Consider the following 17199-nt stretch of genomic DNA (forward strand, 5'->3'; position numbering starts at 1 on the left):
AAATCTTCGCGTTTGGGATCCTTCTGAACTCAGCAAGTTTTTAAGCAGATTTTAACTTCAGACGAACATGAATTTGTTCCAGGAGAAAATCAGCTGTGTAGCTGCTGAGAAATTCAGATAGCTACAGATCAGGAAATGCACTGATCATGCAGGTTTTTGTCTTCTATATGGTCACAGTAGCAGCATCTTCTCTTGTGATGTTGGTGGGCCACAGGGACCCTGGTGTCTGTGTCCTCCATCTCTCTCTCTCTCTCTGGATCTGTACATACACACTTATACATGCATACGTATATATAGTATACGTATATATACGTATATATATAGTAGCATCATGTGACTAATTTACATGCATACATACTTGTCTCCTGAGTGTGTTTATCTAGTTTCCAATTTGCTATATATTCTACATTTGAGATGATCTGTTTTCTCCATAGGATTCTGGGCATGGATATGACTTATCTCAATCACACCACCTCATTCAGGTAAAGTAAAAAAAGTGAGAGGAAAAAGTGAAAGAATAGAGAATTATTAAATCCTTTGCATTAAAACATAAACAGATGAGTAAATATGCTACGTGCCAAAGTATCTTGGGGGTTTTTTTTGTACATTTTTGGTTGGTTGGTTTGTTTTTTTGTTTTGGTTTTGGTTTTCCTTTTTTTTTTTTTGTTTTTGTTTTCAGTTACAGTGTGCTGGAGGTATCTGAGTTGGGATTTTGGATCTGATTAATTTCTTAAATACACAAATATAAATAAGGAAGAACACTGAGGAGTCCACTGAGGAAAGCCTTATAAGTCAATCAAAGAATGAAGTCTTTGTTTCTGGACTTTGGGCTAATATTTTTATAGTTTTCTTTCTGTGGAAGTGACAAATGCAAAACTGACTTCCAAGACTCGCTCACTTCTTTTACTTATCCAGAATATGACTCTAAGATACAGCTCTAATAAACCTATCTAAAAAAGGAACTCTGATCTCCTAAGAGCACCAGAATAAAGCCTGCAGTAATTCCTGGTTACATACAAGAGTTGTGTAATTAATAAAAAAGTATCCAGAGCAGTTAGCACATTCTGGAGCCAAGATTATTTTACTTTACCATAATGAGCATTATTCTGTTAAAAGATAGTTCATCCTTGTAAATAAAGGCACAATACTTCTGTTAATTTCCTTGAGTATTTCATATTAAAAATATGGTGTATTTCCAAGCGATATATGTGTCCCATTTATTTAATCTATTTTTTTCAATGCAACTATCCACTTAATACAAAATACTCTTTATGCAACAAAAAACTTGCCAAGACTGAGTTCAGATATAAACAAAATATACTGTCACAAAATACTCAGTTTTGTTTCTCTTAAAACAAGTGTTTAATTGTTAAAGTGAAATGATGGTAAATGTAAAATTGGAACTCAATTTTATAAACTCTGTTTAAAATGCAGAGTTGGGAACTTGGACAACATCTCAATGACACGTAAGGGGTGAAGCAGGAGAATTAGAGATACTGAGCAAAACCCCATAGAACTGATAATTTTCCCCACTGTATCATTTTAAAAAGCTGCAGTTCTCGTTTCTTATAAATTTAACCTCTTTATAATTTTCTTACTGCCTCAAATTTCTTAAAGAAAATGTGACATAACTACAGATAGCTTCTTTAAAGTGTTCTTAAACTACATTTTACTTTGTAAATATCTTTGAATAACAGAAATGCAAGACTAGATCCTACCACGAGCAGGAAATCCTGCTGGAGTTTACCAAGGTGAAACTAAAATTTGGCCTACCTTCCTTTATAGGGAGAGCAATGAGCCATCTTATTTTTACCTCTCTTTTTCTCCAAACTTTGGTTGGATGAGCCTTCGCTCCCCAAACAACTTTTTTTTTTTTTAAATTAAGGAAGATGAAGAGAAAGTGAATTTTCAGGTCACAGAACTCTGCTATGCAAAGATCTACATAGTTATGCCAAGGACCTTCACCCCTGGCCATCTCAGAGAGTCAGAAACTGATGAAAGTTGTGGAGTTGAAGTAATATATAAAAGCTGGGAACAGAACTTGCTAAATTGAGCAGAGTGTTATAATTGACCACCTACATTCCATCAGACTTTGCTGAATAACCTGCTGTTATTAATATCACCTACCACAAAGGCATGCTGCACACAATGATTATAATTTTGTGTTTATAAATCACCATGAAAATATACATTTCCATATGACATCAGAGCTCTATAAAATTTGCTACTTTCATTTGTGTGTTTTGTTTAGTTTTAAGAATTGAATTTTTCTTTGGAGTTACAATTGTAGTCTACCTTCCTGGGAAAACAGGACATTGTCCATATTAAAACACGCATCAAACAAAATTAAAATTTGCTCTTTGTCTGAGATAAATTTTATGCTAACTTTATTTCATATAAAAGCTCTTTTTCCCTAAAAGAATATTCGCAGACAAGGGATATCACAGCTTTATCAGATAAATACACTTTTAAGGAGTAAGTTTGCATCATAAGGACTCTTTCAGAGGTCCTGCTGCCCTGTACAAAAGATGCTCCAGAGGCTAAAAGTGAGGTCATTCCCCACTGTCAACACCTCCTCCAAAAGATGGGACAGCAGCAGCAAGGAGAATGCTGTACACCCTCTCCTGTAATGCAAACTGGCTTTAAGATCAATATTAATATTTAGAGAAAGAAATATTTACTGATATTCCCCATGTCAAACACTGCAGCTGTAACTATAAAGCATGTGAAGATGTCAAAGCAGCTAGACCCCTTCCTAAAAGTGTGTTTATTTATTTATTTATTTTTTTTCACATGTGACTGCTTTTCTGCCTAAACAGCTCTAAAGGGCTATGAAAACTGAAGTCCTTCAAAGCTGTTTAATGTTTCCTCAGATTCACAAGAAAATTCTGCATTACAGATCTCCTAGCAAAATCTCTGAAGCATTGCAAGCGATACCCACATAATTTTCCATTAAGTCAGTATTTGTGTATTCAACACCTAGAAATTAAGGAAAGTGAATGTGGACAGGGAAGGGAAAAAACAAAGGCGAAGGGGGAAGGGGCAGGGGGGGAAGGGGAAAAAAATAGAGAAACCCTACCCTGAAACAGCCATGCAGCTATTAAACATACACCAAAGTAAACAATAGTGTGAGGGTCTGCCATAGCTTTGCCCTGCAGGTAGACGGCAGGCGGCACAGAAGGAAAGCAAATGGCAAGGAAAAGAGAAAGATGGTACAGGATGTGGATGAGATGCCGAGCCCTGAGAGCATGAACGGCCTGATTGTGATCCTCAAGTCACACTATCAGCCATGCAAAACAGGACATACCTTTCTGGCTTCTGGTTCTGTCGGCTGAAACAAAGCAGTCCCATTCTCAGCAGGAGGCCAAATCAAAATGAAATTTTATTTAGTCTGCACTATCCCCAGATTGGGTTTCAGAATGACTGCTTTAGGAGATAGCATGGATGTGGCTGATGCATGCTTTGCATATGAAACTGCAATAGAGGGGGAAAAAAAAATCTACATAATCAAAAAAATCTGTGCCGTGTGGATGGCAAAAACCCCTGGACGTTAGTGAAGCAGCTACAATGGATGTTTTAAAAAATGACCTTCCTGAAAAAAACGCACATTTGTGCTCTGCAATGCTATTTTCAATAAATATATATTAGATCATTTTGCATGTAATTATTCAGAAGCTGCCCTGAGAGACTGAAATATCAAATAATTTTTCTTATTATTTTTTTAAACACGGAGCAGAATTACTGTTTGGAAATAAATGCAGAGAAAATGTATATCTAAAGAGAATTTCTGTGTCTTGCACTGGCTGGGTGTGATTGCGCCTCAAAATTGTCTTCAATTTAGTGTTTTGTTTAAGTCCTGTTTCCTAGAGTACCCAATGAAAGGCCTATTGCAGTAAAAAATATCTGTTTTTTGTGCCACTGATCTAATGCATTCCACCTTGCACTTTTAAGAAAGGATACATTCTTTGATTAGACACAGTTAATTTTACAGACTATTAATAAATAAAAAATATCATCAACTGATCAGACAGTATTTTCATTAGAAGTTAGAAATAACTTACAAAGGCAAGGAATAGTCTGCTGAATATGCAGGGCATATACCATGTAATGCCTTTGTTGTCAGTTATGCTGCAAATGAGATTTTCAAATAGGATTTGCAGAGGCAGGGTAGTGATCAACACAGTGCAACATCCAGGAAAGGGAAGTTGAGCACAGTATTCTGTGAAACAAGGGGGCAGAAGGGAGCCTGTTTGTAGATACATATTATTATCCATAGAAAACACTTATCACGGCTTGATTTTGCTACACCAGCTACTTGGAACTAGGTGATACCAATAGTTTTGTAAGTGCACATCTGTGTGGGCACATGTGTTTATATTTATCTGTGTGCAGATAAATATACAGGCATGTAAGCCTGTAGTTTGTGCACATGTGCACACTTGGTTCTTAAACTGTAAAAGACAAGCAAAAAGCAACACAAACGATACACATTTTCAACTGACAGATATTTCTGTGCTGAAACGAGCAGTGCTAATACCATGCTCTATATGTCTATAGCATAGGGACAGCCAAAGAATGGGAAAGAAAAAACCCCCAGAAAGCCAACACCACAAAATCTTTCAGAATGCAAAAATGCAAGATCTCAAATAAAAAATATAGATAAAAACTTGCAGCAATAAGGAGATACAGTGCAAATCATTCACAAAATGTGCTTTCACACAGCAATGACGGAAGTCACTGATAACAATGCAGCCATGTGCAGATACTCCTAGGAGAAACAGTCAAGCAAATTTTGTAATTCTATCTCCTGTGCTTTGCAGGCTGAGTTTGAGACTTGCCTTAACAAAATACATGAGAATATTGGTGTTTTAAAATTAAGTGTTAGACATTATGGAAGGTAACTTCATAATGAGCTCTTCTATTGCTATTTAAAGCTAGAAATCCATAAAGACCACTGTGAAAAATATAACATTTGTTTTCCTGATGTCTTGGAACAACTGTTTTTATATTTGTAGTCATCCTAACTGTTCCAAACAAGATATTCAGATAGTCCCTAGCCTCATGCTGTATCATGTTTATACTGATGCATATCTTATAGTGAAGCTTCAACTGTATTGAATTAATTTGATTTTTTTGGGGTGTTATTATTTTTATAAATGCTGCTTTTTCTTTCTTTTTTTTTCTTGCAGAACTTCCCACTTTAGCAAAAAAGAAAGATTGGATTGCTTTAAAAACAGAAGACCAAATACAAAGCTAGTATTCCCAAAATTCAATGCACCTGGCATTCACTTTATACCTAATAAGCATCCGTGAATATGCAAATGTTCAATGTCTCTAGTAACCTCATTAATTTATTCCTCAGGCAATCAAAGAATGTGAACCAGTCCTCTGCTACTAATACTGGAAGTGGTAAGCCGCTCAGCATTGCTACAATCATCTGAATGCACATTCTACACATTGAAAAACTATTTCATCTTTCTTCCTTCCTTTGCCACTGTAATTCAAACAAAGACTTCCTACCTCAGTTTACATAGCTGACAGCAAAAGTTGAAAAATGCCAAAAAATAATTAAGACATATATAATATATATCTATATCTCCATGTGCACACATGCATGCTGGGAAGATAAATAGTTTAAAGAGATCTCAACAGAATTTCAGTTTGAAAACCATCTGAGTTTTCTTATTTATTTATTTGGAAAGGGGGGAGCCTGGGTAGGATGGGGGAGGTGGAGGAGAAATGACCTGCCTCCTACTCAGCAAAGCAGCTGAATAATCTTTTCCTTTGCCCACATTAAAAGCCCTGAATAATGTTTATAAAATGTTAGGGAATCCCGGTAGGTTTCCTATTTAACAAGCCATGTATGACAAATCACAGTGTAATGTACTACGTTCTTAATCTTTAATTAGAATGTGAATATCTGCGCGAGAACGCAGTTAACTTTGACACATTAAATCTTCTGGTTAAAGTGCCTTACAGGAAGTGCAAAGATGAAACACTGCAACAATCTACTGCCTCTCTCCATTCACCCAGACAGTTGGGGAAGGATGATAACATCTTGTAATACCTGCTCTGTAGTAATTAATCGCTGTGGTATTTAGGACCATTCAAGTAGACAAATATGACAGAGACAGGGACAATTAGGAACCTTGTTCAAGCTACATTAACTTTTCCAGCTATTACAACACAGCAGCTCAAGTTTGCTTGTAAAAGCTGCAGAGGGATTGTTATGCATTAGCCGTGCGATTATTAATGAAAGAAAGGGAGAATTGTGTTTATTGTAGTTTGAAAATTGCAAATAAATTTCAATTATCTGCTATGTCATTTTGTTAAACATGCATTCTGGAAATGCCTTTGTACTCTAAATCATGAGCTACTTAGAGCAAACTAATACTAGAAAGCCTTTGGGAGATACAAAGTCAATATTTTTGTTGAAATGGCCTTCTTTCCTGTTCAAACCAGAGACAGACTGAGCTACCTGAAGATATTTCAGATAGTTAGTGAACCCCATAGACACTGGCATTCACCCTAACTCCATGTACCAACAGGCAGTCAGATCAGACTTTGACATATCACTGATGGAAGGTGCGCTCTGGTCCACAAGAATAAAAAAGGTCAACTCCCTTAAACTTCCTTACTCATGGCATGCATGAAGTGCACACAGAAAAATAAATAAACAACCAGGGGGAAAGCCCCTCAAAATCCCTTTGCCTCTTTCCCATTATTGCCACAGTCATCACCAGAGCAGACCGAATGAAATGTGGGGAGAACATTTGGGATTATATACCATAAAGGTTATAGACAGTACTTTACCATTAATAAACAACAGAAAATGTGCTGCAGATTATAAAGTTTATACTTTAACTATACATTTGAGGCAGCATAATTTGCCATGGCTTTTGGTACCACACCAACATGTATTGGTTCTCAGTGTTAAAGGAGGATGGCCAGAAAACAACAGAACTGGACAAACATTGCAAAGACTTTGGCATGAATATTCACTTGGTGTCTGTTTTCTTTAAAGAAAAGAAGAAATCACCTAAACCTGTGGCCCCTTTATGTTCACTTTCTATGAATATTTGAACTAGAGTTTCTTAGCAGCATGAATGCTTGAAGAAAGCTAATTTGAAAGTCATACGTGTGAGTGTTTGTGGAAAACGAATTCTAAATTTGCATGTGCAAATATTTGCAGTGGGTATGCTGTCGTTTTCCCCCAGTCAGGGAGTAGCAGCGCTGCCACGTGTCTCACCCCACCAATCCTGCCTGAGGAACCCAGCTTGAGTTTCAAATATTGTGTCAAATTTGCCTAGTGAACTTGTTTACAATTGAGCCCTAAAGTAGAAAAAAAGAGAAGTGTTAAAAGTGTATGAAATGTACTTTAACAACAAATGTTTGCAGAGATGGGAGATGCATAGCCGGGCATTTTGAAAGCAGAAACAGAGGCATGCTGGCACAAAATAGAGTATGTTAGTAAGGGTTTGCTCAGCTCTGGTAAGACTGTTTTTACCTCCTCTCCCCTTCCAGAGGGTGTAAAAGAAAACTAAAGCGTAAAAATACCACTCAGGACAGGAAAACACTTTCTTTCCATCTGTCCACTTCATGGTCAATCTATTGAAATACTACCCTTCAAATTCAAAATATTTGTGAGGCTTGACATGCTTTCTGAATGTGTAGGACAGAACTCCACCATTTATTTGCAGGTGAGGCCTTTCATGTTTTTATTGTGGTATTTTTTCTTTTCAGTATTGGTAGTTGCAAAGTACATTGCTTCATGCATGCCATTTGCTTCAACCTACTTCATTGTAGTCTAGAAATAAAAAGAAAAGCCAGCTTAGCCCGGCAGAAATCTGCATCCCCACCCCAGAATCTGTTGTCACAAAAAGAAGGAGGGAGGGGGCTGGGCTGGGAAGGGTGGAAAGGGAGGAAAGGAGCTCAGTGCACAGCAACAATTCCCCCTCTCAGCTGAGCTGCAATGATGTCAGCTTTCTGATTACAAACTGCTTATTTATGCTTCAACAGCTGCCAAGAGCAGCAAATAAGTGGCTAAAAGAGTGTCTAGACCAGGCATTCAGGCCCCTATTGTTTGCTGGTTGTTACCTGGTTGACAGCGATGGGTACAGCTGCCTGGTGTGAAAGAGAGCAAGGGATGGGGAGGCAGTGATTGACAGAAGGGCCCTCGGGGTCAGGCACAGCCAGCCCCGATGGCCCCATGGCTTTATGTTCCCAGATCTAAAGGGAAAGCGATGGCTCTGCCTAGAGGTTGGAGGTGAAAGGAAATGTTTGAGGGTAATGAAAAAAATCCTTTAGCCAAATTTGTGATCATGAACAGTTACTCTGGGGAATTTAAGCCCAAGTGTTAGGAGTTTTCTCCATATGCAGAGATGGTTATTGGTAGCCACCACAGGAATAATAATGTGTTACATGTACATGGGCAAAAATGTATCTTTGTGCAGTCCTTCACACAGGCACTTAAAACTACTGGTGGTTTTATTTTTTATTTAAACTAAAAACTGATTACATTGCTAAAACCTGGTACTATGCACTATGTAGAAATTCATTCTGCTTCGGGGCTGGCTTTAAAAACATTCCTAAGCTTTTCTGAAAAATATTCAGGTATTTGGGAGGGAAAAATAGATATTCAGATTAGAAAATCATCTATTAAAACCTCCCAAATACTCCGAGTGAACTTTGCTCTCTTCATTTAGATTTTGGAGAGGCAGTGTTTCTGAAAATAACTCAGTGGACATGACTTGCCAGTGAACAGGCTGACCAAAAGCCATAAAACACATTTTTTAATTGCTATAGAGATGTCCTCAGTCTGGTTTTGATCTCACAGATGCTAGTGTGGTCCAGCATAATCGTACTGAAGTCAAAGGAGTGACATTGATTCAAGCCAACTGCAATCACTGGCAGTTTGACTGAATTTCTCACCTCCTACCCTAGCCTACCCCCATGGTGGAATACTGTTCAGCAAAGAGACAAATGTCTCAGAAGTTCTAAAAGGATGAAGCCAATGAAATGTTTTTAATAGAACAACAAAACCAGATTGAAAAGTCTATGAACAACAGGTAAAACTATGAAGATACAATGTACCCTGGGAAAAATGAAAGCTTTATTCTCCCTAGCAGGTCCACTGCTATCTTCAGCCAAACACATGAAGATTAAGTTGCTGGGGCATCCATGAGTAGAATTAATCTTACTTTCCTATTTGGCTTTTTCTGACACGATGTGAAGTTCTATGCCAAGAAAAAGTTGATTTTTCAGAACTTGTTACATATGACAGAATTATTAAATGTTTTATGACCATATGGTGTAATTTTTTCACTGTAGTATTTGAAATAGATTGTAATTAACAAATGAGTAACCTTTCCCCAATAAAGGATAAGAAAACACTAAAAAATAATCTGGGCATCAGTAGCAGCTAGAGAGGTAAAAGTACAGTAGAGCACCTGAGTAGCACAAGCTTAATTTGGGTACACAGTGGGCTTTCTACATATCTGATGCAAAAGCTGTAGCTGAAATGAAATCATGTTAAATTATCTGTAAAAAATAAGTTGATTTAATTAAGCACAGAAAGACTTATTAGATATAATAAAATGTTAAAAAGTCAAATGATGTGCAGTTACATTTCAGCTAACACTGCTCAACAAATCCACTAAATTTATTCCTTTCAATAATGATCTGTTTTGAGCATTTAATTAGATAAATAATATTTAATCACTTCAGCAAATTTGAACTAGAAAAATTCCTTGTCATCGGTGGTGACTCATTCTTGCTAATACCTACCATCTAGTAAAACTAGATGATCTTCTGGAGCAGAAAAGAGTATGAGACTAGTACAAATGTGTCTCTGGGCCTCATTAAAAACAAGGTTTGCTAAACAAACTATTATTTACAGTGAGGAGTGTGCATATTTTACTGGGAAGGAGCATTCACATGTTTGCCTCTTTTCAGCATCAGGCACTATAAGTAGATGACAAGAAAAGATATTCAATAGATGTCCTATAATTCATCATAATACTGTTTCATTTAATAACTACTTTGCTGAAGTGATTGGCATGATTACAGGAAAATTACTTCAAATTATCCATCTCTTATCTAGCATCTAAGATGTCCTAAACTTGCATGAGAGTTAGTATAATGGGACCTATTAATTACTAATGCTGCAAGTCCTTCACTGCTTAAATATCCTTTCTACCAGGTGTGCTGTAATGCAAAAAAAGGAACAGAAGCCAAAATGATCACTTTCCAAGAGAGTGTCACCTAAAGTTTAATAAATGAAATACCAAGTGCAAAAGTCTGTTTCACACATCAGTTCAAAATATCTAGATGTTAATATATTTTTTTTTATGTTTCTCTGTATTTCTGTCTTTCTCATACGTATGTACACTTGCAGGGGTGTGTACCTGTGTAAAAATAACTGTATGGACAGTATATGGTATACATATATGTATTTATTTTCTACTCAGAGGTATTGATGTGCAGGGTTGCTATAAAAGACAGGCTAAGTACCTAGCCTATGCCCTAAAAAGCACTTTTTAATCTCAAAACCCTATCCATCAAATGCTATCTGCTCAACAAAATTTATTCCTATGAGTAAACACTTCGAAGCAAAGAAGTATTATTATCTGTTAAGGGTGGAGAAGCTAGAGCAAAGATGGCCAGAAGCCATATTTGTTCCCTCTGCAGTCTGGATTTAAAAGCTGATGTAAATTAGAACAGCCTTACACTTACACCCTTGGCTTTCTAAGAGCCCTGATGTAAAAAATCATGGCAGAAACGAGGGATAGGTCCGTCCTATCTTTCATTCCAGCCCACCTGTGACATGTCCATAATTCAAAGGGTGGCTATGCTGCTTTTTAAAGCCATCTAAGATGTTGAATGTTCCCTGAGGGCCAGATTCTTCAGTGTCTTACACCTCAGAAACACAAACTGTGCAAAGGAGACACATGCAGTTACAAGCTCGTGTTGGTGCTGCTCTAAACTCCCATTGCAGAGGCCATGAAAAATCTTGCTTTATTTTATTTACAGAATCCAACCTCTAGTTCATGATCAACTGTCTCCCTCTCTCTTCTTTGCTAGTTTTTTTTATTATGATAGTACCTTAAGTTCTATTAATTATATTTGCAGTGTTGAAGTAAAGATACAGGAAATGTGGGACAGAAAAAAAATAAAAACAAAGAAAAAACTTCAAACTAAATGGTAAAAAGTATATTGAGACTCCAGAAAAAAAATCATTGTTACTGACATATGGCAAGTGACCAAGCCGAAAGGCTGTGGGCTTTCTGACAAAATGTAGCTTGAGGCGCAGCTTCTGAAAGGAAGGTGACTTGCCCAAGTGAATTTGAGGTAGGAAATTACACACTAGACTTCTAATACCCTCTTTACTAGAAAATGTAGAACAAAACAACCACATCTACCATATACAGAAAATCTAAAAGAGAAAGACATTCTTGAACCACACCTGAATAACAACTGGGGGGCTTTTTATTATATTCTGTACAAGAAATGCATGTAATTGTTTCTAAATGTGCAAATGGTCTCAATGAACAAGGAAACCCATCATGTGGAAGCATTTCTGGGAGAATATTACCTTTAAATAGGTTGTTATTTATTAAGGGTAGGGACTGATAGTGAATTGTATGCTTTTGTTCTGAGTGACCACAACCAACCGGTGGAATGCTACAACTATAATGTCTGAATATATGACAAAGCAGCTTAATACTCAATCCCCTTGCTTTTTACAAGTGAAAACTTTCAAAACTCTCTACTCTTGACTTTTTTACTTTAAAGGTGACAAAGCCTTTTCAAGATTCACAGTAAGTTTTATTAGGTTGTCACTACTGAAATGGTACAAAGCCTTCCGTGACTGGTAAGCTTCCACTGTGGTTTTCCTGTTACAACATAAACAAAATACTACCAAGGGATGCTAGAGTGGGCAAGGGACTTCATCAAAACTCTACTATTTTATGCATTCATGGTTATTTACTTTATGGACTAAATTCATTTATAATTCTGCAACTACTAATAAGGACTCTGGTATTAGTAAACTATATGTTCCTCCATTCCAAAAGTTAGAATTCTGTAGTAAACAAAGCGTTTGTAAGAAATTCCCCTGCATGGCCAGGTGCAATTTTATCTGGCTTTTCATACATGACATTCCAGAAACCTATTAGCTGGCCAGTAGATCTCTTTTTCAGTGCTGGTTGTCAACTATATTGTAAAATAAAGACTCAAGCAGTTGTTGAACATTACGAGCACCATGGTCATTGCAGGTTTGGCTGAGCTCCCATGAGCAGAAACCCTTTCCTCCCCCAGCATGTTCCACATGGGCAAAGGTGCCTTAAAAACTAGTCTGGGCATCATGTGAAGCAATCTTTTAGGTTACCTGTTGAAAATACATCTTGTCCTCCACCTCAGCTCACTGAAACCGGAGATCTATCATATTTGTACATTGTGAAGTGATAGCTTCCAAATAATCACCTCAGCTTTTGACTAACATAATAAGGTACAGTATTTCCCAGTCAGATAGCTTGAACAGCATTATATCATCCTTGGCTTTCTAGGAACTTGAAATTTTGCCAACACAATAGTGATTCAGGCTTGGGATATTTTTGGTTGTTGTTTTTCCCCTCTTCAGTGCATCTCCACCATTTAGTAGACCCTGCGTGTAACAAAACCACAGAAATTATTTGCTTCATGTAGTTCCTTTACTACCTTACCTTAAAAAGGCTTGCAAAAACCAACGCATATGGGATGCAGCAGGATGGAAACAGAATTTAAAACGTCATAATTAAAACTAGCATCATTTCACATTGTTAAATAATAATAAGGATTATGCCTGAGAATGCAAACTGATTCAGAAAAAATTACTCAGATTTCTAATTTTTGGATCTGTCTGCTTCTTTCTCTCTGGCAGCCTGTAATTCCCATATTCTGAGGGCTTTAAATTTAATCTAATATTCAACAATATATACAATCTCTGCGCTGAAAGTGGTCTGCAATTTGACCTGTGTACCACAACCCAGAATGAAGTGTTCACTGGAATGGAATAGCTCCAGGAAATACCTTCAGCTAACTGTGTCTAAATGGAAAGCAGTTTCAAAAAGTCTTCTTTGGTTTACAGTCTTCTCTAATGGACTAGAGAGTCTTGTCCAATGGATCAATTAGAGGACTGGGACAACAGCAGGAGGAAATGTCAGGAAGCCATCAAGACCACTGACTGGCTAAAACAAATTGTTATGCTTAGTGCTAGTCCTTATAGAAACATAACTAAGGGGCCAAATTTACTGGGCATCTGTATCAGCTTCTGCTGATGTTTGAAGTAAATCCTACCAGGAAAAGAGTGTCTTGGTGGTTCTCAATGCTTACCATATCAGCTGGGGTACAGCCTCTCAAGGAATAAAAACATTAATTTCTTTACAGCTTGAGCTAAATGGCCTGGGTTTTTAGATTAAATATCTGGGTGGTAAGTCTTTTGTAAGTCAGTTTGGGGGAGGATACTCAAGACATACAAAGAGTAGATGGCAGCAAGTAGTCAGTAACTCCTATGGTCTTGAGGAACTCAGGCTTTCAGGCAGTTCTGCCTGCTGCAGGAACTTAAGGACTTTGTGATGCCCTTGAAATCTCTTTCTTTCTATTCAGTTTGTAATTGCAACTTTTGGTCTCTTTACTTACAGTGTAAAGCTCAGTACAGGATACTGGGAGGCCTGTGATAAATGAGGGGGTTGCTTTGCTAGACACATTGAATGTATGGTGTCCTGTGCTTGAAGAGATTGGACTTTATGATCCTCAAAGCCCATTGGCCTATAAGAGGGCATCAGCAAGAAGCATGGTGGAATCAGAATACCACCAGATGCCTCTCTAAGAAAAAGCAACAGTGTTCTCTGCTGCAGGTACTGGAGGTGTATCCATCCCTCCTAACAATTTGAGCTCATATTGCATGCCTGGAGGACAGAGACCCCCCAAAACAATGGGGGTCTGTTATGGGACCCGGGGACACATCCTCATGCAAAGATCTGCACTTATGCTTATTTATGCTAGGAGACTTCTGCACAAGATTTATCGGGTGAGCAGAACTCTTCCTTGCTCTGTGGTTTCCATGTAAGGTGTGTGAACTCCCACTTGGGGTGTACAATGGAGTGCTCCCTTCTGTAGGAAAGGAACAGCTTCTTGCTGTTGTTTCCAGACACACTGTAATTACCCCCTTGTAAGACCAATCTAAGTGGAAGAACAACTGTCTTAGTGGAGACATACTGACCTAGAAACTTTTTTTGCCTCTGATTCAAAACATTTTAAGTCTTGCTATTTCACTGAGAAATGCTGCTTCCAGGTGATTCTAGGTGGCACACTGAGTAGGATGTACTGCTGTCAGAGTCCTGTGGACCTGAAAGTGAAGCCCTGTAAATAGTGCTTCATCATGCAAACAGGGATGTCACCTCTGTGCAGGCAGATGGTGGTATGAGTGGGCTCTAAGCTTCACTACCAAGATGAAGTGAGACAGCACTTGTGACAACTTAATGCTGACTGAGTAACATCAACACAAGTCTTCTTTTCTGTTGTAGCTGTCTTAGGATGTCAGAAGATATGGATCTGAGATTGAAAAGACACTTTTGACAGGATAATGGCTGAAACAGTTTTGAAACATTTAAAGCAACAATAAAACGCGAAAGGGGAAAAAAGGATGAGGATAATGGGGTGCGACTTCTCAAAGGACATGAGGTTTCATTTCTCTTTGAATAATTTTGTGTCTTCAGAACTACTTCTTTTTTGAAAGTGTAAGTCACAATTTTCCAGAAAAAGTCTGCCACACACCTAGGCATCTTCTCTAGGCAGCACTCCATCTTCATAACTTTTTCACTGTAACTCTCACCTGTTCTAGCTAAGTTGATTTCATTTGCACAGGCATAAGTATGTAGAAAGATTTTTTTTCAGGATGCTCATAGTTAGGTGCACTGTTCAGCTTCCTAAAATCATGACTGACTTCAAAAGCAATAGTAAAATGAAACAATAGACTTACGACAGCACATATTCATGCAAAGAAAACAGAAGAGGCGCACAGGTCTTTAAACACAGCATCCAGCAATCCGTTTTCTTGGAAGCCTGAGTGGTTTTACCATGACTTTGGCTTTTAGAAAACAGAGAAACAAACCAAACTCTGAAATAAAATCTTCTGATTTTCACACCTGAGCTCCCTATAGAGGACCTCTCAATATTCTGGAGGAGTAATCCTCTGAAAAGAACAAATACATATAAAAATGTGATTAATGATTTAGAAAATGATGGTTATATCAAAATATAAACAGTGATTAGCATTTTGGCAGACTCCATGTTTAACCTGTGACTTTGTAACTGAACATTTTCAAACTGTTTGGGGTTCTTCTGCTTTTAATTTTTTGGTTTTATTTTGTAAAATCAATACATTCATCTCCCCTCCACCTCCTTTCAAGAAAGTATTTCTTTTTATGTCAAGTCTTAAAAAATGCAGAAAAAAATCAGAAAGAATATAAGGAAAAGGCTTTAAAATTTACATTTAAAATTCATTCCAGAATTGTTGTATTCATTACTTTGATGTGGAGTTCAGAGGCTGTATTAGTACTGTACTTCCACTGCAATGTGACTGGACTTTCAGAACACTATTCCACACAAATTAAAGGGAGAGTTTTTTTTTAAAAAAAGGGTTTCATTCTGTGGGAAGTAGAGTAATTAAAACAAATTTTAAATCATTAAAAGAAATTGATAAATCTAGCTAATGTTTTCTTCCTCAAAAAACTTAAGCTTTCTTTTCTATTTAGCACATTAATACATTTTTCCCCTGTTGAAAATAAAAGCTATAGGCCCAGTTCTGTCATGGCGGTGAGCAGGCAGTTGGATACGGTAATGCATGCCTGAAGCCTTCACCAAGGATGATAAGCCTGCATGAATTTTACGAGTCTCAGTATCAAGGTTGCCCTCGCCCAAGGGATTTAAGAATAAGGGGGGAAAAAAGAGAAGGCAGATGTATGAATAACTGGCATTGTAAATCTTCACCGTGGCAACCTAGAGCTAGAAAAAGTCTGTGATGGGTTCATGACTTGAGAAGAAAGCGACACAGCAGAATGTGAATGGATTTTCTTCAGCTACTTAATACACTGCTTAGAGCAGCTTAAGGGTGTGCATGTGAGAGAGAGTATGTGTGTGAGCGAGAGAGAGAGAGAGAGAGTGTGCATGTGTGTAAGGAGGGGGGGATCTGTGGAAATTTGTTAGAAGGAATTACTAGTGTTATACAGCTTGCTAGGGTTTTATTTTTTTTTTCTTTTTGGGGGAGGCTGTAGGGAGGAGGAATACCATTTATTCTCAGAATATAAATGACTGGATTTTGCTTGAGAAAAAAAAAAAGATGATGGGGGAGGTGCATAGAATTATGCAGGCAAGTAACAATGAGCAAATTGGACCCTTAACAATACAGCACAAGGTCATAGCGAAAGTCACCAGAGTGGGGTGGTGGGGGTGGCTGGTGGTAGAAAACAGATCATGACAAATAGCTTCCCATTTTGCAAAATCTGGTAGTTAATGAAAATAAGATGCATTTGAGTTGTCTGTGAACACCTGATTTTTTTTTTCCCTCTCTCTCTCTCTCTCTCTCTCTGGTCCTGCTGATGTATGAAAGCAAAGCACTGACTCTAATTGTGCAATTATAAAACGGAAATGATGCAGGTTTGGTAACACAGAGAAAGAAGGCAGCTCAATAACATTGTTTAATAACAAGCAAATAAAGCTCAAAGGGGAAAGAGGTGACTATTTCTGCTTTAGACTCATTAAGGAACCTGAAACATATTGTAAAAGAGTGATATTTAATTATGGGCTGGACTGATAACATGGAGCAGGGCCTCACTGGGAGAAAGAGACCCTATGCTCCTAGGAGTGAGCAGCTCCAAACATCAATTACTGTGATTATCTACCCAGTGCTTAGAAAATGCACCCGTCTCCATGTTTCGGCAGCGACCCGTAAACAGTCATTGCATAGGCAAATTTATGGGCACAGTCAGCTGGGGCCAGGTGGGAAAGCAAGCTTTCCATTGGAGGTTTCTGTGCATAAGGAGGAAAGAAGCAAAAGAAAGAAAAATCTGTCTTCTGCACTACTGAAAGAGCAATTTATTACAGAGCATTTGCAGGAGAGAGCATTTGTTGCCCTGCTGCCTTTTTTGCCTCTGTTGGCTG

General features: G+C 37.8%; 1 long non-coding RNA gene across 1 annotated transcript in view; it reads right to left on the reverse strand.

The window, feature by feature from the left end:
• The window catches only part of LOC113948482, a 31215-nt gene extending 27752 nt beyond the window's left edge, over positions 1 to 3463 (reverse strand). Inside the window, exon 1 of the long non-coding RNA XR_003528167.1 lies at positions 3308 to 3463. This is a non-coding gene — a long non-coding RNA (uncharacterized LOC113948482). The remainder of the gene's footprint in view (positions 1 to 3307) is intronic.
• Positions 3464 to 17199: the final 13736 nt, after the last annotated feature.

This window comes from Corapipo altera, unplaced genomic scaffold (genome assembly GCF_003945725.1).
Source record: "Corapipo altera isolate COAL_440 unplaced genomic scaffold, ASM394572v1 0, whole genome shotgun sequence".
Taxonomy (NCBI): domain Eukaryota; kingdom Metazoa; phylum Chordata; class Aves; order Passeriformes; family Pipridae; genus Corapipo; species Corapipo altera.